The sequence below is a fragment of the Macrobrachium nipponense genome, chromosome 31 (assembly GCF_015104395.2).
Source record: "Macrobrachium nipponense isolate FS-2020 chromosome 31, ASM1510439v2, whole genome shotgun sequence".
NCBI classification, from domain to species: Eukaryota; Metazoa; Arthropoda; class Malacostraca; order Decapoda; family Palaemonidae; genus Macrobrachium; species Macrobrachium nipponense.
The window spans coordinates 10,699,148-10,724,627 of NC_061093.1; the positions used below are offsets into that span (position 1 = coordinate 10,699,148).

Consider the following 25,480-nt stretch of genomic DNA (forward strand, 5'->3'; position numbering starts at 1 on the left):
AAGGAAGCTTCAGGGGTGTTAAGTGGGGATGTTTATTGGTCCCTATAGAAACGGTCTAAGACCATGCCTATAGTTTCAACAACCGGGAAGTTTGTAAACAAGGGTTCTAAGTCCGGCAAGGCGATGATTCCTGTTCTTGCTTGGGTCGTCCCAAATTCCTTCAAGGAATTCCACCAATGAACACAGGTTATAGCTGCTCGGGATGTAGGGGGTCAAAATTAGGTTTCGGCGTTTGGCCAAGGCTAGGGACTGGCATCTGGCTGATAAGAGGGTGGAGAGGGTTTCCATTTTGGTGTGTCGACATTGCCATACAGATACCCTAGGCTGTAGTCTTCCATGATGGGCAGGAGATGTATGCCACTTGTCACAGCATTCGCAGAACTGATGATACTGTTGGCCTCTCTCTTAATGTCTTCAGTGGGGCCCTTTGTCAGGTGCCCGAACTTGGTGTCTTCACACAGGATGGCATACAGTTTTTTATGGTACTCCTCCGCCTCGCCAATCAAAAGAAACGCTCCCGTCTTGTTGGCTCGTCAAACTGTGATGTTCACTATGCTCTCAACCTTTGCTGCCTCCTTCAATTCACGGGAGAAGATACCAGTGCTGTAAGATCCACGTTTCGGAGGAGCTTTGGCAAGTAAAAGGGGTTGTAGGGAGTCGGTGGTTCTGATATTACGGCATTCATAGGGCTATTCTCATATCGTTTGGGTTTGGAGATGAAATGGCTGTTGAGTCCTCGTTTTCATAACACATCTTGATTTGGGGCTCGTTCATAGTTGGTGAGGCTGATGTAACCCTGAGATTGCTCCGGTATATGAAGCTTGCCACCATCAAGGTATATAAGCTTTCGCATTGATGCCCCGCATACAACGCTTCAAGTCCTTGTCTCGTAGGTGGGCAGCGATGTTCTCAAGGTACGCTGGAAATCACATTAGTCTACGGATACCGTATGTCAGATTTGAGTTATTTACTTTGAATTAAGCACATAATCAACTTTTGACTCTTCCTCCTGATATATCTTCCATAGGGTCTCCTGCCTAAATACACTCATATATGTCTGTGTGGCCCTTCAGCAAGTAATGAGGATGGCACCAGGAGCTTCGGGAAATCCATATTACAGTAAAGCTAATTATGACACCATAAAATATTAAAGTTCGTCAATAAAGAATGTGTGCCGCACCTCACTTCTCTTTCTCTAGAATTCGAGTTATTGTCATCTCAAATGTTAACTTTTTCAAAGTTTCTCACTCTACGTTACCTTGTCCGACGGACCTGCAACACCTCTTCTGTGGTGTGTTCCACACTATCAATCAAATTCAGTGAGTCCCCCTTTGCTTCTCTTGTAATAGTTTATATGTCCTTTTCTGTGCATTACGAACACAAACACTCACTAATTGACGCACAAGAGGCATGCACGCTACATACATGAAACTCGTGATCTTTGGAATACGTTACTGACCCCAATTATGCGCCGGTAAGCTTTCCTGTTTTTTTTTTTCATTTCAGCATCTTCGAGGAATCCAACGTTTTGCCTCTGTCTCTAAACTAGCAAGAGCTAAGGTTATCAACCCACTAATTTTAACATTATATTTACCATATAATATATATATATATATATATATATATATATATATATATATATATAAACGGTTTTTGTATTTTTTTGTATCTATATATTTTCATTTCCTTTTTTGGATCTTTAAGTATTTAACTATTTAGTATTATTATTATTATTATTGTTTTTATTATTATTACTTTCATTGACTTTTTTATCATTACTATCAGTATTAAATTTTATTATTTGAATTTTCTATTTCATTTTACTGTTAGTTCAATGTATTTATTTTGTCCTTTCCCCAAACACAAGCTCGATTTCATTTCCTACTCAACTCTCTCCTTCTAGGCCGGGACTACTCGCTGCTGTAAACCTTCCTCCTTTCTCTCCTACTGACGGGTACCCTAAGGTTCAAAGAGGTCGCAGTCCTGCTTATCACCCTCTTTCATCTTCACAAACTAACCGTCAAAAACACTTTTTTTTTCTTCTTTTATTCATAGATGATCCAGTTACGGGATTCTCCAGGAGCAAGAGCCCGTGACAGCGCAGGGCTGGATTAATTTAATAAAAAAAATTTAACGGAACCAGAAGAAATGTCGGCCTTCAACTTGACATTTTTCACCATTTACGAAGAATTTCGCTGGAAAGTGATGTAGTCTACGGATAATATACTCCAGATCTGACTTACTTTGAATTAAGCATATAATCAACTTTTGACTCTCTTCCTGAAATGTCCTCCATAGAATGTGTTCTCGTCAGTCTAAGTAACAATGAAGAAGCCGTAATAAGATAATAGAAAAGAATTCCTTTAAAATCAAAGCAGCTGAAACAGCAATCTCCTTTCATAAAACCTGCTAGAAAGGTCTTCTTCCTAAATACAACAACAACAACAACAACAACAACAACAATAATAATAATTATATCAATAATAATCATGTTAAAAAGAATGGCAGAATTAAGCGAGTAGATGTTATATATTTTTTTTTATATTTTTCTCACAATTCGTTTAATTCTGCCATTCTTTTTAACAGCATTTGCCTTAAAGAGGGTCTTCTACCAAAATAGATAATAATATTAATAATAATAATGACAACAGCACCAAATTGAACAAGTAAACGCAATTTGTTCAGGACTAAAATGGAAAAGGCCGCCCTTTCCTATTATCCGCAGACAAAACTAAAATAAGCAAAGCACTGCACACAGATCGTGGCTGGCCTAGTCTCAGGTAATGTCCTTTCCCAGCGAAGCCCAAGTTCACGGGAGAATATCACAAGCTCCTCTACGCGCCCCATAAATCTAATCCTACTTTCATTCAAGTTCCAAGACAAGGAAATGGGTCCTCCAGACTCTGCGGTGATTCCCTGCCTCGATCCAACACCTCTGGAGAATAATAAAAGCCTCTCAAAGAATAATAAAAGACCTCTCAAAGGGAAATGAGGGAACACCGCGGGGTGCGTATGACACCTTGACCTCAGGTCACTTTCTATGTTTGTACAATAGTGTTGTTATATAATCATTGAGAGATTGCTTTGTTTCCCGAGACTAAGGCCATTTTACCGAGATCAAATACGTGTCTTTGCAGCAAAGAAAGTCAACCTACCACATTATTTTCACTACATATGGGAGTTACAGACACTACAAAGAAAACCCCATTTAGGCGACGAAAGACGACATGCAACACAGAAATGAAAATCTGAACCTTCTGTCTTAATTAGGCAACACACTGGATTCTACAAAGGTTCTCATTCTCGACCTCATGACAGCTACAGAAGCATGTCACACATACGTAGGTGCTGGTGCTGCTTATTGTGGAACTCTGGTAAACTAACTATCCTGTCTTCATTATTTGATGGGAAAGAATCGCAAATCTATCATAAATATAATTTTTTTTGTTATAGAATAAATATATACATTAAAAAATCTTAAAATTACACGCATAGATCTAGTTCTAGATGCAGGGGAATCTAGAATGAACAGAAATAAAATATACTTTATGTATACATATACATCTTTCACAGCCTATATTATATATATATATATATATATATATATATATATATATATATATATATATATATATATATATATATATATATATATAAAACATTCATGTTGTTTACACGCACATGCAATAACGCTCTAAAAAGCTGTCTTCCTCTTTTTTCGTTTACACAAATACACAGACATAGACTAAAAGATTTACCTAAAAACTCCTCGATCTCTTCACAGAAGCACAAACACACACACTTCTATTGTCTTCAAAATCTCTCTCTATTAAACAAACACATACACAGTGGTCAAAACTGCCGTCAAAACCTCCCCTTCAAACCTGTCTTCAAAACAGTGTTTCCTTAGAGTCCTGTTTAATGGCCTCCTTACCTGGTAAGGATCTGTTTTACAGTAGGACGACGCATTCCCGGAGCCACTCAAGTCCCTTGCCTCGGCACTGATGCCAAATAACGGTGGTGGTGGCACTCTCATAATCACCTCCTTCACCGGCACCGATCACCCGCTGACTTACAGATAGACACCCGCTGGTCCCTACGACCCTGTACCTGTGGCGGAGAAAAAATGTTTCGAAAAAAGATGAAAAATGATATACATCAACTGGTTGCTAAATTGGGGATCAAGGATCAGAAGTTCGTGTCTTTATCTTTATGTTCTGGAATAGGGAATTTAAATGTTTTCAGATTATTTTGTACATACTGATAATCTACTTACAGCTTTACATTGCTCTTGTCTCCATTTCGCTATTTGTAGACTTAATTCATGGAGACTTCAAGTGAAGACACGATCTTTAGACTAGTTCCGTAACAACATATGTTCATTAATTAATTATTAATAATAATAATAATAATAATCCCTCTTATGAACATTGCCATTAACAAGAATTTACGTCTGGATGCCATTGAGTTAATATTGCAATTTCTCAATCTCTCGAAAGAAATTCTTTGCAGTTGCTACAAAGAAACCCACTCAAGAGATTAAGACACTGGATCAGACGACAGTCTTTCTAATTATACCACCACCACCAGCACCACCACTACTACCTACTACTACTACTACTACTACTACTACTACTTACTACTACTACTACTACTACTACTACTACTACTACTAATAATAATAATAATAATAATAATGTCATGTGAGGGTGAACTTTAGCAAGGCATAATTGACGAGGTGACTTCACACCTTGCTGCCACTACATTTGTTTTGCACTGTGAAGATGGGAATTAATGAATATGAGTATTTGATTCGACTTCATATTTTTTTTTTTTTTTCAAATTCAATTCATTTTTCTCAGAACTTAATAAAACTATTATCTAACCGAAATCACACAACTAACTTGTTTTCGTAAGTCTTTATAACAGTTGGCAAGAGATGATAGGTATTCATAATGTACACTTCAAATCTTTTATCCTGTCATTATTGGATTTCGTTTTTTTATAAGAAATTCATACCTTTGTTAGAGTTTTACCGTTTACACAAAATTGGCCATGCCGCCTACAATGGTATTTGCAATTTATTCTATTACTGAATAATTTTCAGTTTGGTGATCACGATAAGCACTTACAATCTCAGACACCAGAGCCCATTATTTTCTGAATTACGCTCCGAGCAGGAATGTATATTTTCCTTAATTCATTGTTTATCTATATCATTCTCTTATGTCTCCATACCCTTAATTCTAACTTATGGGCACCCTCTTCTATGGAAGCCAGCTTTGCAAGACGTTTAGCCACCATAGTCTCTCCAAAGTATTTTGAAGGATGGAAATGTCTTTCACCACCAATGCCACATGAAACATGTTGCTTAACTAAGACACTTCTCAAACTCAAGATTCCTTGCCAACCCGGCATGAGACCGAGGTTCGACGATATCAACTTTTTCTGCTGCTGCCTTAAGCCACGATAAGAAGCGGCATGGGCGCACGTCACGTCTTTGCTGACGCCTTTGAGAAGGTTCATGGATGTTGTGCTTACTTGGCTGGCACTGATGGACAGATGTGACTACTTATGTGGCATCTGTCCAAACCCACAGCCTAGAACTAATGGCCCTGACCATAGGTGGCCACTCGGTTATACTGACTTTTCACGGATGTTGTCAGAGTGCCACTCCAGGGTGACAGTTAGCTGGGTCATCTTTCAAGCCAGTAGGGAGTTTTTTTGCTGTCAAATTGGCACTTAAAATGAACAGAATTGTGCATAACACCTCATTACCTTAAGGTATGTTCCTATTGCTGACCTTGATCACCATAAGTCTTATGGCTAGTATGTGAAAAAAAAAATATAGTTTGGCAAAATGGTCCCATGTTAACCCTAAGCAATAATGTTATCTACCCATCACATGAGTGACTTCCCCTGCCACTCCCCCCTTGGGTATCAAAATTGAAAATGATTACATTAGATGAAGTTTTAGCAGGTCACAACTACGCGATTGCTGTTCATGGATGCAGCTTCTTGCCTTGATGTCTCTAAAAGATGAAAAGGTACTCCTCCAACTTGTACTGCACAATTTAGCAAAACGATCTAGACAACCTAAAGCTGATGACAAACTGACTCAGAGTCAACACCCTTGTCACTATCTGCAGAGTGAGGGGCGCACTCAGCAAAGAAGGTAAGAACATCTCACTTCCGTTGCCTAAAGAAAGAGGCACCCATGTGGCCCCTTCCATTGCATTGGTGTCGAATTTACTAGTACCACTGCAGTCATAGATACAGGAGTGGGATGTGTGTATGTCAGATCTGTTTATTTACCTCCACTTAGGTATGACAACTGTAACCCTACATATCAGAGGAACCTTAACAACTCTGGAGTTTATCTATACTCTTCTTATTTCGTGGCAGTGCTATCATTTCAGATGATGACCCCCATTTTTTGAAGTCAGGGAGTACCTGATCAAAAGCAGTATATTCTAGTAGTGTAAACATGCACCGTGCCCTCTAGATAGGCTCGTTTTGGTTTTAAGAAAGACTTATTGGTTTGGTTAATACTTGCCTTTTGAAGGCCATGTATTGCGAGAAACTATGTACACAAATAACAAATCATTGCTGTAGCCGAGAACACAATTATAACTGCCCTTATTTTCTGTAGACAAAAACAAGCCTGAAAACTCACGGACTCAAGCTAACATTGCATGGTATGGTAGTTTGATTGATCTCACTCTGAAACTGGATCTAGAGGATGAGCCTCCCTTTTATGAGGAAAGACCAGATCACACACCAGATTTATGCCCACATGAGTGAAACTTTGAAATACCTTGAAAAGGTCAAGACCAATGACTATCTCAGGTCTCTTTAGGAGGTAAGGGGAAGAAGGATCTTGTTCTCCTGGTATCAGAAATTACCAGAGGTATCAGGTACCATGGTTTTGTTAAGAGGCATGGCAGATCTTCACTGAGGACCAGTATGCTCGTACGTAATGGACACATGCTCACCATAAGGGGGACCCATGAAAAAAATAAATCCATTAGAATCTAATCTGGAATGAGGCTCCGCTCTGATTTTTGAAGAGGGGAGGTGGGTCCTAAGTCTCTGAGGAATTCAACCTGTTATCCCTGGCGCGGCAGGACCAAGCCAGACGAGATGCCATAGCAACCAGGACTCGAATGAACAACGAACTATTATTTTCCGTCCCATGACATTTGTTCTGAAATTGTACCTTGCTATAGCTTTTCTTTTCCATGTACAATCAATCCTCACGTCATGTATGTTCTCTCTCTCTCTCTCTCTCTCTCTCTCTCTCTCTCTCTCTCTCTCTCTCTCTCTGTCTTTTCGGGAAAAAGATGAAATTATTTCCGCCTTCATTACTTGCACTATTTCATAGCTGTCATTTGTCACTTGCACGTGTAGTCAACCTTGGAAATTAAAAGTTCTTCATTGAATTGGCTGTCGCTAAAAGCACTGCAGAGAATCAAAACTTCTGCTAACTTTCCATCGTGGCCACACGGCTGACATAACGCCTGCCTGTCACTTCAAATTTTTCTTTGAAGATGGGAAAATTGAGTATCGTCTCGTCGTTTCTCGTCACATCTTCGAATTCACTTACATTCCTTTTCCTCTCTCACGATTTTCCTTGTCATTATTATAAAATCAACCAAAGACTGGATTTATGAGACAATTTAATAAAATAAATTGTCATCTTCACTCCTTATTACAAGTGCACGTATTTTATAGATGACCTTTGGTTGAGTATACGTATGTTTTCAGTGATTTCCTCTTTCTATCAATTGGATGAGAATACGAATGTTTTCTGTGATTTCCTCCTTCTCTCAATAAATGTACTCATTTGCTGGAACTACCTTTTTACATTGCTCATCTTCTCTGGCCAATGAGATAAATTAGCATTCTCAAAATACCCTCCAAGCAAATTTTTTCTTAAAATCTGGAGTATTGTCCTTCTATTTCGAATCCATGAACTCTCGTTTGTCTCTCAGCTGTTCAATCAATTCCAGTTTCCCCCTCGACTGACTCATTCGTTGCTTGAGCTTTTTGAGATACTCTTTATTTGCACTGGTCGTGTTCGTTCCCAATAGTTTTGTTATGTGATCCGTCGTCGACTGAGATTATTCGCCTTATATAAAAAAAATAATGGCTTTTGAGTATCCGGTTTGTTGGTACTGGCGTTACTAGATTCTACAGTCAGTTATAAGTCTCGCTTTAGCTTAAAAGATCTTAGACCTGAATTATGGGAATAAGTCGATTGTGAGTAGTAACCCGCAGGAAGTATTCAACTTAGGCAGCATGATTAAATTATAGAAATCTCGTCATTACGCATACAAAATTTACTGCAGAAGTTGAGTTGAATATAGAATGTAGGTCAGAGACCAAGCTCTGGGACCTATGAGGTTATTCAACACTGAAATGGAAATTCAGAGTAAAAGTTTTGGAAGGTGTAACAGGAGGAAAAACTCAAAGCAGTTGCGATATGAATCAAGTGTTAGGAGAAGGTGGCTAGTAAGATGAAGAAAGAGAATATGGAAGGAGGTACAATAAAAGGAACGAAAGTGGTTGCAGCTAGGGGCCGAAGGCAAGCTGCAAAAAAAACCTTAAGTAAAGCCTACAGTGCACCGCATGAGGTCCGATGACGGCACTACCCCACTACTTGACACACATACACACACACACACAAACACACACACTCACTTCTTTTCTAGTGGCCGAAAATTAAGATAAAAGACACCTTTCCTCCCAGTTCCTGTCTTCCCCTTCTTATCACTACTCTTCACTCACACTTTCCATCGCCTCTAACATTCTCTTTTTCTCTATTGTTCCTTGAAGACTTCCGAGTTTTAAGATTAACTTTCACGCTCGGCTACCAATCCGGTGGTCCGAAGTTCGATTCTCGGCTCGGCCAGCGCAGAATCAAAAGGAACTTATTTCTGGGGATAGAAATTTATTTCTCGATATAATGTGGTTCGGATCCCACGATACACTGTAGGTCCCGTTGCTAGGTGACCAATTGGTTCCTGGCCACATAAAAATATCTAATCCTTCTGGCCAGCCCTAGGAGAGCTGTTGATGAGCTCAGTGGTCTGGTTAAACTAAGATATACTTAACTTTGTCGACAGGCTGAAGCAGGTAACGGCTCCACCTCTCTACCTCCAGATCAAATTAAACTTATTAATGCCAGTCAAGTTACTTGTCTAAATTCATTATTTCAGTTCATCCAATCTGTCAATAATACCAGTGACACCTTATAATCTGCTCCGTGTAAATATAGCATCTTTATTTTTGCATGGCGTATATTTCTCTTAATTCCATTTGAAGAAGATCGAACATACGTGAAGGTAGGAGGAAAGTGTCTCTCCAACTGTGTCGTTGACTTTAATATAAAATTTACAGCAAGAGGGTTGAAAGGTGTAACAGGAGGAAAACCTCGAAGCAGTTGCACTATGAATCAAGTGTTAGGTGAGGGTGGAAAATAAAATGGAAGAAAGAGAATATGGAAGGAGGTACAGTAAAAGGAACAAAAGTGGTTGCTGCAGCTAGGGGCCGAAGGCACGCTGCAATGAACCTTAAGTATAGCTTACAGTACACCGCATGAGGTCCACTGACGGCACTGCTCCTCTACGGGGCTCCAACTGTGTCAACAATTGTGTGACCCGAGTTGGAGTAAATTGTCTCGTGTTGAAAATAATGTAATTTGGATCGAAATGATTACTACCTGTGACGTTCAAGCAATCTCGACTTGGCTATGGAAAGTGAAGAATCGTCTGGAGTTTGTGGAACCTGTGATGGTTTTCGTTTCTCGTCTTTGGACGTTTGTGTGGTGTTTTGACGTTGCATGGGACCAACGGCTTTACTTGACTTTCGAACCACGTCGAGAGTGAACTTCTATCACCAGGAATACACATCTCTCACACCTCAGAGGAAATGCCCGAGAATCGAACTCGCGCCCACCGAGGTGGCACGCCATCTCAAAGCCGACCATGCCACGACCCCACAATTTGAACCCTAATTATCATGATGATGATGAATACATCTGTGGTTTTTAATACATTTCCTTATTCGTTTGAAGATTAGATAGAATATTTGAGTTATCTTCAGGGGTTAAGTTAAGTATATCTTAGTTTTACCAGACCACTGAGCTGGTTAACAGCTCTCCCATGAGGGCTGGCCCGAAGGATTAGAAATTTTTACGTGGCTAGGAACCAATTGGCCACCTAGCAACGGGACCTACAGCTTATTGTGGGATCCGAACCACATTATATCGAGAAATGAAATTCTTTCACCAGAAATAAATGACTCTGATTCCGCGTTGGTCGAGCCGAGATTCGAACTTCGGAGCACCGGATTGGCAGCCGACCGCGAAAACCACTCGTCGATTACCTTTCTCTTTACTACGCAATTCATTTTCCGTTTGTGAAAAAGCTCTTCAGGGAAGATGCCTTACAATTAAACAGATACTTATGAAGATGAGCGGGTGAATTTCTCACAAAAGCCACTGGCTAGTGATGACATTTACAATGAAAATGTCAATCTTTGGGCCGATGGCTGTGTCAAATAGTTGGCGAGATATAAGGACAATGGCAATAATAATAATAATAATAATAATAAGAAGAATATAATAATAATAATAATAATAATAATAATAATCCTCATCATCATCATCATCATCATCCAAAGAAAACTCATAATCACACGAGTCAGAAAAATGGAAAAGTAAATCGACAGTAATATCCCTGTTTTGTTATTTTGTCTAAAATATATACATAGGGAAGCTCTCTGCTGTATAATATATTTTAAATAACAAAATCAAACAAGCATACCACTGTGGATTTACTTTACAAATAATGATAATAATAATAATAATTTATTAAAAGTAATGGCTACTTCAACAGCGTTACACTTGAAGAGATTCTTCTCTATTTTTCAAATAGCGGGGTTTTTCCGTTGCTTTCGAAAAAATAGAGAAGAATCTCTACAAGTGTAACACTGCTGAAGCAGCCATTACTTTTAATAATAATAATAATAATAATTAATAATAATAATAATAATAATAATAATAATAATAATAATAATAATAATAATAATAATAATAATAGACTAAATACGCAGTCAGTACATATCTACATTGCGAATAATTTAAAACATACACTTTTATGCAAGTTAAATTCATTGTATGCTGATCTCTCTCTCTCTCTCTCTCTCTCGTCATCCAATTTAAATCAGAAACCAGCCAATTTGGCACCATACATCGGGTAGTGCCTATGGCATTTCTGTTAACTGATTAAAAATTCTTTAAATTTAGAACGGAAGAAGACACGATGTCGCCTCATTAATAATCATCTTTTTCTTCTGATAATGAATTGTTGTCATATGATGGATACCCTCCAATCATATTTTTCAATCGATTTAATGACGGGAAATTTCTAATGTTTACAGAAATGGAACGATGAGCTTTTCCAATTAATTGTTTTTAGGACAAAATATACCTTCACACACGTGCTAGAAAACAGCTGCCTGTGTTTACTGATTACATTTTTATTTTCGAGAGAAATAGATGCTCGTTCAGTTCATTACCACAGATTCTATGTGGGAGACCCGAAATATATATATATATATATTTTTTTTTACTTTGGTGAGCAGGTTACTTAAATCAAATACAATGTATTTTAGGATATAGCACTGTGAAGCTGGGGTTCTTGAATATATAAATATATATACCCATATCTACTTATGTATCTATATATATCATATAACATATACACAAGTATATATAATATATATATATATATATATAGATATATATATATATATATATATATATATATATATATATATTATATATATGTATAATATATATATATATTAATATTTATACGTAAATCAACCACATGGAAGGAGAAAAAATTAAAGACTGGTCTTTAATTTGTCACCTTTCATGTGGTTATTTACGTATAAATATTATATATATATATATATATATATATATATATATATATATATATATATATATAAATATTATATATATATGTATATATATATATATATATATATATATATATATATATATATATATATATATATATATATATAATATTTATACGTAAATAACCACATGGAAGGTGAGAAATTAAAGACCAGGTACCTGTCTGTAATTTGTCTCCTTTCATGTGGTTTATTTTACGTATAAATATTATATTATAGATATATATCATATATATATATATATCTATTATAATATATATATATATGATATATATATATATATAATATATATATATATATATAAAAAAATATTATATATATATATATATCAATATATATATAAACCTATATATATAAGCTATATATATATGTGCATATAATAATATGCGAGTTGTTAAGGTTTCTAACAAATATTCTGCTCGTCATTACGCCCCGTAATGGAATTAATTAAAGTTCTTGATTATAAAAATACTTGCACGTTCGTCATGAATATTCAAGGGGTAGCAATCAGGACCATTTACACATTTAAGAAAATGCTATTTAAACTTTCGGGATGAAAGCCATATCCACTGACTGAAACGGCACAGAACTGCTCTACTGGTGCAGTGGTCGTAGGCGATATCCAAAGGGTATTCTTTGGGTATAAGTCGCAGGTAGGGAAAGGAGGAGGGATGATTCGTTAGTGCGTGATTGTCGGTTGTCATAAGTCCTGGGCGCCACTGTGCCAGGGTTGCCAGATTTCCAAGGCTAAAAGCTGCTGTCAATGATTGCTAGAAAAATTTGCTCAAAAGATGCCAAAAGTCATGGACTACATAAATGGAACGTTACAGCATAGTACTTTAGAAATCTGCTTACGAAAAGCAGTAAGTCACAGTTAGGGCGAACTTGTAACAATAAAATGTTAAAATACTGAGCCATGCCTGAGATCAAGTGCAAAAAATTGCGCTTTTCGACAGTTGCAATTTGCATTTTTTCTCTTTCTCTGTAGTACAATCGTTGGCAAGTACTGACTGACAAAGTATACTGAAAGATAATGCAACAACGTGCTTATATATATATATATATATATATATATATATATATATATATATATATATATATATATATATATATATATATATATATATATATCGAGCTACAATGTCCTTTAATATTTAATTCGCTCTACCTCGGAATTAATATATTTTCATATATGCTTAACCGAAAGGGAATTTTTTTTTCTCGATAATAGATTTACCTGTGCTTGGGCGCGAACGCAGGTACATTCAAATCCAGGCACGTCAGGGAAGCTACCGCGGTGGTGGGGTGGTAGAGCTTCCCTGACGTGCCTGGATTTGAATGTACCTGCGTTCGCGCCCAAGTACAGGTAAATCTATTATCGAGAAAAAAAATTCCCCTTCGGTTAAGCATATATGAAAAAAATTATTAATTCCGAGGTAGAGCAAATTAGATATTAAAGGACACTGTAGCTCGATATATGTATATGAATCACGGTAATGTGATATGACCTATATATATATATATATATATATATATATATATATATATATAGATATATAATATATATATATATATATATATATATTTTAATTTATATATAATATTTCTTTAATTAACCATAATTTATATAATATATATATATATATATATATATATATATCTCTCTCTCTCTCTCTCTCTCTCTCTCTCTCTCTCTATATATATATATATATATATATATATATATATATATATATATATATATATATATATATATATATATATATATATATATATATATATATATGAGCAGATTTTTTCCCAAGGGTCCTTGCTGTCGGTTTATTAGGATTGTGAGAATAGAGAGCCGTCGTGGTTCTCATCAATGCTGCTGGGCAATAATAGATGGATATTACGACGTTTACAATGTGCTTCCTCTTTTCTGGAACCAGTAGTAATGCGAGTTGATTTTTTTCGCATTTCCAAAGCAGATGATTCCATCTGGGATTAGGCAGTTGTTATTCACAGTTCTCTGAACTAGTTGATAAGTTTTATCACCAGAACCATGTATCCTCGTATACATACATACTTTATATAGATTATATAATATATATATATATATATATATAGAATATTATATAGAGATATAAAAATAGATATATAGCATATATAGATTGATATAGAATATATAGATATATATATATATATATATATATATATAGATATATATATCTATATCTATATCTATATATATATATATATATATATATATACTATATATATATATATATATATATATATATATATATATATATATATATATATATAATATATATATATATATATATATATATAGTATATATAAAAATATATATATATATATGTATATATATATACTTAACAATCACAGTAGATGCACGCGACTTCATTAAATGAGCGAATAACACAGGAAAATGATAGACAGAAATCCAAGCACTTTCGTCTTTAGTAAGACATTGTGCGTTCTTTGACAACGTCTTAGTAAAGACGAAAGCGCTTGGATTTCTGCCTATCATTTTCCTCTGGTTATTCGCTTTTATATATATGGAATAGTATTACATACAAAAATGGAAATGCATCCTATTTCCATCATAAAAATTTCGCTATGCTCTGTATCATAGGTCAAGGAGGAAAAAAAACAACCAAAATTATCGAGTCCAATCAGGAAGTGTGCAAATACTGTCATCATGTTTCTTATAAACAAGTGTCTCATCAGTTCCGAGGGTCGACGTGACCGACCAAACTCCCATGAGAACCTAGATCAAGCCTTGAATCATTATTCTTTCTCATGACCCCAAAAGTCATGTATGTATGTTAGTTTGTACATTATCACTTTTTCACATTGAATATAAAAAAAAGTTGACATTCCTTTATATACAAAAACAGAAAGAGGGGGGTGGGGTTACTCCATCCTGGATTATACCTTGATCCTCTTTCCTTATCTCTTTTGCTTAAAGAACACGCCGCCTAGATTAACAAACTGTAACCCCGCCTCCTCTTTCTGATTTTGTATATAAATGGCAAAAAATCAACTCACATTACTATCCGGTTCCAGAAAAGATGAAGCACAATGTAAACATTGTCATATCCATTTATTATTGCACGGCAGCATTTGATGAAAACCCAAGACAGCATTCTAATCTCACAAACCCAAGAGCCCCTTGAAAAATAGGAGACAAAATCTGGTGACCTCATCTTTGGAGGAGGAATTCCACAAGTGGAACGATATTCCAAACTCAGGTTATTCTAAATTAACTTGCAAGTGATCCAGAGATGTGACATGCATGCAGATTATGTTATACTGCGCGCTTTCTCCTAATTTATTTTCATTCCCGCATGTCAAAATGAATTTTATGCAAATTAGTTTAAGTGTATTTTTGTGATCTCTTTCCGGTCTATTGCGAGGCGAGTTATTAAGAGGGAGGAGAGGAAACACGCCTGCTCTGTGATATGATGCGGAATGACGACATTTTCAACTTCAAAAACCTGCAGGCGGCTCTTGAAAGGTTCTTGCATCTGCCCAGACATTAGCATTGTGGCTGTGATGAAGGAAACTCGTTGTTATGAACATACATTAAGCGTATCTTAGTTTTATCACACCACTGAGCTGATGAACAGCTCTTCTACGGCTGGCCCGAAGGATTAGATATTTTCTACGTGGCTAGGAACCAACTGGTCACCTAGCAATGGGACCTACAGCTTATTGTGGGATCCGAACCACATTATATCGAGAAATGAATTTCTATCACCAGGAATCAAGTCCTCTTGATTCCACGTTGGCCGAGCCGAGAAAAAACTACGGACCACCGGATTGGTAGCCGAGCGCGAAAACCACCCGTCCAGCGAGGAACTATGAACATGATTTGAAAATAATGCAACTGTTATCGGATGATAGCAATTATCCGATATTAACGCAGAATATCGACTACGCAACGCATAATACGTGGTAGGGTAACCTGAAAGCCAGTCTCACAATGAAAATTTATCATATCAAGACGGAAATTCATTGTCCTCCTCTTTACTTGATGCTTCTTCAAATGACATAATATATGAAATTATATTGCGAATATTTATACTGAAGGCTTCCCAGTGTCGTGAGACCGATTGTAGCCGTTTTATTGGCCATATTATTAGGAAAATTGGGAAAAACGCTCTGTCACGATTGTATATACAATATTTTAAGGGGTCCTTAATAATAATAATGTTAAAATTTCGTGTATAATTTATCAATACTTTATAAAATTCTAAGGGGTCCACAACAATAAAATATTTATAATTTCGTGTATAATGTATAAACACTACAAAATTTTAAGGGGTCCACAATAATAAACACCTAAGTGTTTGACATACTCCTAAAATATCTTTGCAATATTTTCTTGAACACTGCTGTATAACTTCTGAGAAGCATTTCATAGCTTCTGCCAGCACAGGAGCGCAAGCCTTGCAATAAAAAATCAAGCACAACTTGAAAATGAGCAATTAGTAACCAGCACTGATGCTGCAGCCTTTGCTCATCAGTGCAATGAAAGGAAGGTCACACACCAAGTTGTATTTCCTTGCTACATAGGAATTCAAGGAAATGAAAGGCAGACCACATCGTTAAAACCTCCCTCCAGTGTAAGATCATGCAAATCTCATAGAATTAAGCGTGACATATTCAGGTGTACCTCCACAGACAAGAAATCAACGCATTTCATTCAGGAATTCCTCCAAGGATCCAGGTCTGGAAATGGTTAGTAGAAAATACTAATTTGCAATATGACTTTATTTCCAGGAGCACATCCAAAAAGTTGGCAGCCATCACCTGGTTATGGCTAGGATATCTGTGCACTTAGCAACTGATCAATGAGAGGTGGTACAGCAGCCTTTAAGGATAATGTTTGTGAAATTTTGGGTTGTCAAGCCAAGCACTTTTGACCAACCAGCACCTATGACAGAAAGCAGGGAATTGGAGAGGTTTAGCAGCAAGACAGAGAAAATCCAGATAAGAAAAGAGATGAAGTAAAAGGACCCAAAGTTGGAGCTGGGAGAAAACCCACAGTTACACTAAGAAATCATTATTGGAAAGGTTGGACGGTATGATGGAAGCAAGTAAACTGGAATGGAGGTAAAGTAACAGCCTTAAAATGGGTGTAGTTGGGGCAAAAAGGGACGCTGCAAACACCTATTAATAATGTTTACAGTGCACCACGAGAGGTGCACTAAAAGCACTAACTCCTAATGGGGAAAATCACCGAAAAAATAATTACCTGTTAGCTTTAAGGAAACCTTTCCAATATGGTGTCATTCACAGAGCTACCTGTAACCTCCATAAAACATGCAAAACATATACTTCAAGACACAATAACTCATTTCAGCGTTATTATTAATTAGATTATTTGTTTAAGCAGCCATTTCCGACTAAGTCCAATCGGCTGCTTAATGCAGATAAAATCTGTTAAAATGATCATATTAAATAAATATATTTTTAGTCATTTAGTTTTAAAAAAATAAATAAATAAATTGATAAAACATTACTGTACACATTTAAAATAAATTTGTATGAATAAAATTATTTACATTATATTATATTTTAATATATCTCTATTTAATAAAATTATTTATATATGTTTTAATAGATCTATATCTGTTAGAAATTTTAAAATCTTGCAAATATTTGAGTCGTCATCTCCTAGAATGTCCTGCATTCTAGGAGATGGTCCAAAGTATTTAATTAAGTCTAATATGTGAATACTTAGAACATTCAATTAAAATGTGTTTCACAGTTACTCTGGTTTGACAGGTATCACATTCTGGAGGTGGCTGATTAGACATAAGAAAGCCATGAGTCAACCTTGTGTGCCCATTACGCAGCCTGCACAAAGCGACCTCATGGTTTCTCTGCTTCTGTAAAGAATTTTTAAAGGGAATGATAGTGGCCTTTACCACTCTAAGTTTGTTATTTTCAAGTGATAACCATTCGTCTTCCCAGATTTTGTCTAAAATAAATTTAAAATAATTTTTAGAGTCTTTATAATATGTTTTGTACATTTTACTTCTATCATTTAATGCTGCTTCCTTTGCATTTTTATCAGCAATTTCATTGCCTTCAATTCCAACATGACCTGGTGTCCAGCACAAGGATATCTTGATATTTCGAAGGCTTAAAAAATGAATATTTTCTTGTATTGCTCTAATAGCAGGGTGATGATGATTAAAAGAATCTATTTCTTGAATAGCACTTTTTGAATCACTATATATAGTGTAATGTTTGCTGGGAGTTCTAGGGATTTTATATAGAGCCAATGAAATTCCTGCCAATTCAGCGGAATATATGGAGCTATAAATAGGCATTCTTCCATGATAGTATTTTTCGTCTGTAATAACTGCGAACCCCACAGCAGCATCAGTTTTTGAGCCATCTGTATAAATGGAGATAGTATTTGCATGGATTTCTTGGTGTTCCAAAAAGATTTGTTTGACAGCGTAACTTGAAATTTCATCTTTTTTTTTTTTTTTTTAAATCGAATAACTTATGGCATACATGAGGCTTATTCCATTCCCAAAAGGTGTTGAATTTGGTAAATGGTTCAAGGAATTTTTAATGGTGGAATATTATATTTCTCTATGTATATTTTCAGTCGTATAACAAATGGATAAAATGATCGTGGTCCATTCTTTTTGGAATGATGGGTATTATTTTTTTATAATTCTACTCAGTTTTGATTGGTATCTTAATGTCCGCGAATAGAAGTTTAAACTATATTCGACCCTTCTTTGATCAAGTGAACACAGACCTGTTTCACTATACAGAGAAATAACAGGTGTAGATTTAAATGCACCCGTAGCATATCTCAAACCTGCATTGTGTAAAGGATCCAATTTTCCCAATGTGCTGGAAGATGCAGAAGCATATAGATGCGACCCGTAATCAATTTTACTCAGTATCAAAGTCTTGTGTAAATAGAGTAATGTACTTCTATCTGAGCCCCACTTGGTATGTGACAATTTATTCAACAGATGAAGCACTTTACTACAGCTTTCACGTAGGTTAATTATTGTGAAATTTCCAGTCATTCGTTGAGGTTCAAAATGCAACACAAGAAATTGTAGGTATTGTAACAAAATTAAACTGGTTTATCAGTACAGTTAGCAATTTCATTTTTGGTACATTTTTCTTATTTGTAAAAGTAATGGCTACAGTTTACTAGCCGATATAGTGAATCCCATGTGCAGTAGTCCACGATACGATAACATCAAGAGATTTTTGTAGTATGATTTGTCCTGTATAGATATCAGAGTGAATGACCCAAATGGCAAAATCATCTACATATAATGAACACTGTACACCAGTTGGTAGTTGTTTTGTAATATCATTAATAGCCATGATAAAAAGGGTGGTGCTCAAAACACTACCTTGTGGAACTCCTTCATATTGTGGATACTCTTTAGATAAAACACCATTTATCTTAACTTTAAAAGTTCTTTCCTTTAAAAATTGTACTATGTTTAAGGGTAAAAATCCTCTCAGTCCAGAATAATGCATTTCTTTTAAAATCTGATGATTCCATGTCTTGTTCATAGGCCTTCTCCATATCAAAAAGAAGATGGCTGTGGCATAGCTGTTTGAAGCAAATGCTTTCCCAATATCGGTGTCAAGTAAAGTTAAAGGATCTAGGGTAGATCTTAGTTTCCTATATCCATATTGTGAAACGGAAAAGTATCCTGTTTTTTCAAGATACCAGATTAATCTGTTGTTAATCATTTTCTCAAACAATTTACATAAACAGCTTGTTAATGCTATTGGTCTGTAGCTATCTGTGTCATAAGGATCTTTGCCTGGCTTCAAGAATGGAAGGTCCAGTGCTTTCCGCCAATCTTGTGGGAAATATATTTCAATCCATATTTTGTTATATAGCTTTAATAAATATTGTAAACTGTTTGGGTGAAGGTGTTTCAACATTTCAAATGTGATCATATCTTCACCAGGGGCTGTATTGGAGCATGTTGACAATGCCGATAAAAGTTCATCCATGGTAAAGCAATCATTGTATGAATAATATTGATTAGTCTGAAAATTAATTGGAATTTTTTCTTCTTTTTCTTTAATTGTGCGAAAAGATTTTATTGACGAACCTTTGGAAATATTACTTAAATGTTCTGCTAGGCAAGCTGCTACCTCTTTAGGATCATATATAAGTTTGCTATCAATTTTCAAAACTGGGGCATGGGATCGAATGTGCTTTCCTAGTATTTTATGCACTTTTTTCCAGATCTTACTTAGGGGTGTATCTTTGCACACCGATTTTAGGTAGTTACACCAAGATTTTCTTTGTGCTTCATTAAATGTTCGTTTTGCTACAGCACATGACCTTTTATAATCTATGTAATCAGAATCTTTTCTCGACTTCTTAAATTTTCTTTGGGCTTTACTACTACGGGCCTTCTTTGCTTTTTTACACTCCTCATTCCACCAAAGAACTGGACATTTAATCTTTACTTGTGCTACAAAATGGTATAGATGACTCTGCAGCATCAATTACCAGAACTAAAAACAAAACCAGAATAGTTTTTATGTCCAAATTATTATCCCATAATGGAACATTCTTTGTGCATTCACTAAAATCTTCCCAATTGGCTTTATTGACATTAAATTTATTAATTGATATCTCTCCAGTGAAATTTAGAATACTAATCAAAACAGGAAAATGATCGCTACCACACAAATCATCATAAGTGTTCCAAAAATATTTGTCTGCTAGATCTTGTGAGCACAAGGACAAATCTATGTGAGAGTAACTTTTTGTTCGTTGGTCAAAATGAGTTGGTTGTCTTTATCTAATAATATGGGAGGGTTGATTACCTATAACAAAATCAAGTATCATGTTGCCTCTGGAGTTTGATTTTACATCATGCCATGATAAATGTCTTGCGTTGAAATCTCCCAGAAGTAGCATTGGTTGGGGAAGCTTCTTGACCAAGTCATTCAACTTTTCTAAATCTATATTATTATTTGGACTTAGATATACCGAGCAAATCGTTATAATTTCCTCTAGTTGTATCTGAACTGCTAAGGCATTTATTTCAGATGAAAGATTATATATTGTGAAAGGTACATCTTTTCTAATGAGAATCATATTACCTTGCTGATTAGCAGAGTGAGGTTGATAACATGTGTAAAATTTATTTTTAAAACTGGAGGAAACAGGTAAAAATGTTTCATTGAGGCAGATACAAATTGGGCTATATTCATCAATTAATTTAAGTAACTCTAACTTGTTGTTGTTAATGCTTCGAATGTTCCATTGCAATATGAATGAAGGAGTGTCCTTATTATTTGTAGAAGTGAATTTTACTTATTTTCGTCGGTCTTACGACCCTGAGCTGAAAGAACTGTGTCCACTTTTAGTTTTTGAATTGGAACTTTTGATAATATTTTTGTTGCTGTACACAGGAATTTTGCTTCTAGCACCTTTTCTATAATCTGGTGGCATAGCATAGTCTCGTACTAGTGACTTATATTGATTGATGTTTGGTTTTCTTGTAGGTTCCTTAGATTTCTGTAAAGCTATTTCGGAGAGTAATTTTCCGAAGGGTCTTCACTATCGGTGGTATAAACAATGGTTTCTTCTGAGCTGGTAGTTTTCAAACATTTACTATTTGGACTATGAAGATTTTTCTCGTTCTTAGGTGAGGATGGTTCACTGTGTTCTAGGTCTCTTTCCTATCTCTGCTGGTCCATCTAGTTCTCTTAATATTTCCTCAATTTCTTCAGTATTTTGTAGTGTGTTTTTGTTACGGATTACCCTTGGAGATATATATTTTTCTTCTTTTTTTTTTTTTGCATTTGTTAACAGAGATATCCTCTCTGTTCGTCGAGACGATCATCTACTGCAAGGCTGGTCAGTGCTTTGAACTTATTACTTATCTCGATAGTATTATTTTTATCTGATTTTTTCTACAGTTATTTGATTTCTGGTGTTAGAGATTGGTAGCTTGTGAAATATCGCTGGATATGATTTTGTTTGGTGTTTGAGCGTATCTGCAAATGTTTTGCGGGGAAGCTGTATTCCTTTCTTCTTTCATGTCTTCCTTAGCCTCCTTAACTGTTATACCAAATTTTCTTGATCTGGTAAGGGATTCTTGGAAATATCTGAAATATACACATTCCCTTACATAAGCATGATGCGAACCATTACAGTTAAAAGCATTTTTTAGGGTTGGAGCATTCATCACTACTATGCTCCAAGGAGCCACATTTAAAGCATCTAGGCGAGCCCAAAGACTTGCATCGTTTTGCTGTATGTTCAAATTTCAAGCAAATCTTGCATTGCATAGGTTTTGGATGTTCTTCTTTAATTGCTATTCTTTTGTTTCCTATTTTCATATGTGTTGGAATTGTTTGCTGTGAAAAGATAATTTTAGCTATTTTTAGACTTCTTCCAGTTTTAGCACTTTTTCTCTCATAAACAATAACTGATTTAACATTATGTTTTTGATCTTCCAGGACTTCTTTTAATGTTTCACACACAGATTCATTGGTGTCATTTTCAATTCTAAGCTTATCGAGCAACATGGTTCCAATTCTGGTGTTATAATGGGCCTCGTCAGAAGCATTTACATGGTGAATTCCAAGTTTTGTAATTTCTAGTAATTTTTTCGATTCTTCTTCAGATTTAGCCTTTACGATGATTTTGTTTTTTTCGACTGAGAATCGGGGATTGTCACAGCCAAGAATTTTCTTCAGTGAACGGTATATAACCAAGTCACTTAGAGGGGTTACTTCTTCGTTTATTTTGAGTGTGATATACTGAGACCACACTGGAGGGGAAAAAATATCTTCCATGGTTATTCTTTTAAATGTTCTTCTCTTTTGAGACAGTGTGTTTGGTACGTATGGCTCTAAAGTAGCCAAACTAGAGCTTTGGAGGGATTCCACGGACAAGTCCTTTGAAGAAAGCATAGGGTCGTCAACAGAAATAGGGGGGGTTGCCATATAACGTGAAAAACTTTTTTCATCCAGATATTCCCCATACCCACCATGGAGTCACACTTAGAGGACGGGTCATCCCTTTAATTAGGGTCGTCCTAGGGGTAATTACCAGATATACACCCTATCTCCAGTGCTAAGGCGTCATGATGTCCGTCGAGATCAGACCCGGCATTGAGGCTAGGTTTTGGATTGGACAATAAACTTTCCCCTCGCTCGACCACGTCAGGTACTCGAGTTTCTACGGGTGAGGTGGCATGCCGTCCATCCTCACCCTCCTTCAAATCCCAGGAATAATTCTAAGTCATGTCCAAAACCAAGCTAAAAGTCATCAACATAAAATCCATATCTTATAAGGGGGAGGAAGCAGAAAGATGAAAAGTTTTTAGTATAAGGAAAAAGGCTGACTTTATTTAGTTGGATCAACAGCTGGGCACCAAGGTCCAGCGAGAAAGCAGTTCCCACGGGCATCAGAACCCAGCTGCTGAACCCTAAGCCCCCCATCCTCGGCAAGGCTTCAGCATCTGGGGGGCATTTCAGCGTTCCTCATCTCCTACGCACATCCAGGTGATTGATTTACACTGCACCTTTGCTATCTTCACGAATCACAAATCTATCACGGTTTAATTACTGCTACTTATTTCCTAGACTCTAGTGTTTCTATTATTCATTGCTTTTTTCTTTACCATATCGCTACCACTGCCCTATTTGACTAAATACTGTATATGGAGTTTTGTTCACTCAATGATTTTTCTCTAACTAAATTCTTATCCCTTCTCTCCCAAGCCGTTCCATTTAGTGGGACTCGCTGTAATGCCTTTTTTCTTACTGGCGGGTAACTAGTTGGCTTTACAGAGTTTTTAACTCTATCTTCCATTCTCTTCTTCTCGACTGTCGAGAGTGTTGATTAAGCAGCAAATTAATTTCATAATGACGTTAACCTTACTAATTTTTTGTTTTGCCTAATTATTATCCCCAGGTTCATTTCAATTAGAGGCTGAGCAATAGCGAGGCCTGAGCTAGATAATGCCAGCTTAACCTAAAACAACAATAACACCCGTTTAAACTTTATTTTGCTCAAAAGACGCTTACTGATTATGTGACAGCTTAGCTTGTACTACACACAATGCGCTGAAGACTGAAGTTGATGCTTACTTTTCCAGTTAAAAAGACTGAACGCCCCTTGGAGAGAATAAAAACCAAACACTCAAACGAAGATCTGTAGCAATCTTGAAAAACATACCAATGAATGACAGAACTGGATAACACAATTCCGCGGAAAATGTCACCGGGCCACCTGAATACTCGTTCAGTTCTCAGTGAGTGACATAAAATTGAAAATGTACTTCCCAAATTGTGGCTAGTTAAATGGAATTCATCTAATGGATCAAACTGGATGATTGAGGTCCATTGCCAAACGGATATGGCTGCAATCTCTCTCTCTCTCTCTCTCTCTCTCTCTCTCTCTCTCTCTCTCTCACCTGAATGTCAGAGCTCTCGCTTCAGGAGTGGATATGATGTCACTGGTGAGTGATGTGGAATCGTCTGGATTCCCTCCCATGGACACAGCAGCGTGTCTTCCGCTTTCATTTTCATCTGAAAGGAAAGCAAAATATAACAATCATCATTAAATAAAAAAAAAACCTTCGTTTTTAACTAAGAATTACAGACCAGCTTTTATGCGCAAGACAGAAGACTACTGCAGTCTTATACTTCCTTGTCTTCTTTAACTTCTTTCATGGAACGGCAAAATATTTTCTTAAACTATTCCGATCCCAAATTAGAAAAAATGAGTTGGCTTGAAGTCTACAACCAATCCATGAAGAAAAATGAGTTAGCTCGCAATCCACAACCAATCAATGAAGTAAAATGAGTTAGCTTGCAATCCACAGCCAATCCATAAAGGAAAAGGAGGTGAGATGGAGATGGGGTAAAAATTAGAACTGACCTCAATCGCCCCAGCCCTGAAAAAAATAAAAAATGGCTTTAAAAATGGGGGTCTGACCCCATTAGTGGATAGACGAAGCACCATCTGAGCTCCCTCACCTGCATGCGGTTTGATGTACCAGACAGTTTTCCCGGAGTAGGAGACGCTCCACGAGCAGAAGCCAGTGTTGAAATTGCACGAAAGTCCAATGTTGCACCTTCCGGGGTGAAGCTCTACTCGGTGCAGCTTGACGCCCCCTTCTCCTATTGTTCATCCAGGACCTTCGTTGGCACCGATAGCGCGCAAAATGATCTGGTTGAGGGATAAGAGACTCAAGACTGCGCCCAGGAGGAGATTTATGACGACAAAAAAATAAAGTACACAAAAGAAAAGGAGATACAAGATATGCTATCAGAAAAATGGTGAAATTCTGCAATACTGAATTGTTGCTTTAAAAAATAGAATAAAATAAAGTATAAAGTACACAAAAGAAAAGGAGATACAAGATATATTTGAAAAAGGGTGAAAATTCTGTAATACTGAATTGTTACTTTAAAAAATTAAAATTAAAATAA

General features: G+C 36.2%; 1 long non-coding RNA gene across 1 annotated transcript; it reads right to left on the reverse strand.

Annotated features, from left to right (window-relative positions):
- Positions 1 to 3,964: 3,964 nt before the first annotated feature.
- On the reverse strand, positions 3,965 to 25,212 carry LOC135206629 (uncharacterized). Its single transcript, XR_010312803.1, has 3 exons — positions 25,025 to 25,212; positions 24,460 to 24,574; positions 3,965 to 4,110 (listed from the first exon to the last, which is right to left on the reverse strand). It is a non-coding gene; the product is annotated as an uncharacterized LOC135206629 (long non-coding RNA).
- Between the last annotated feature and the right edge of the window lie 268 nt (positions 25,213 to 25,480).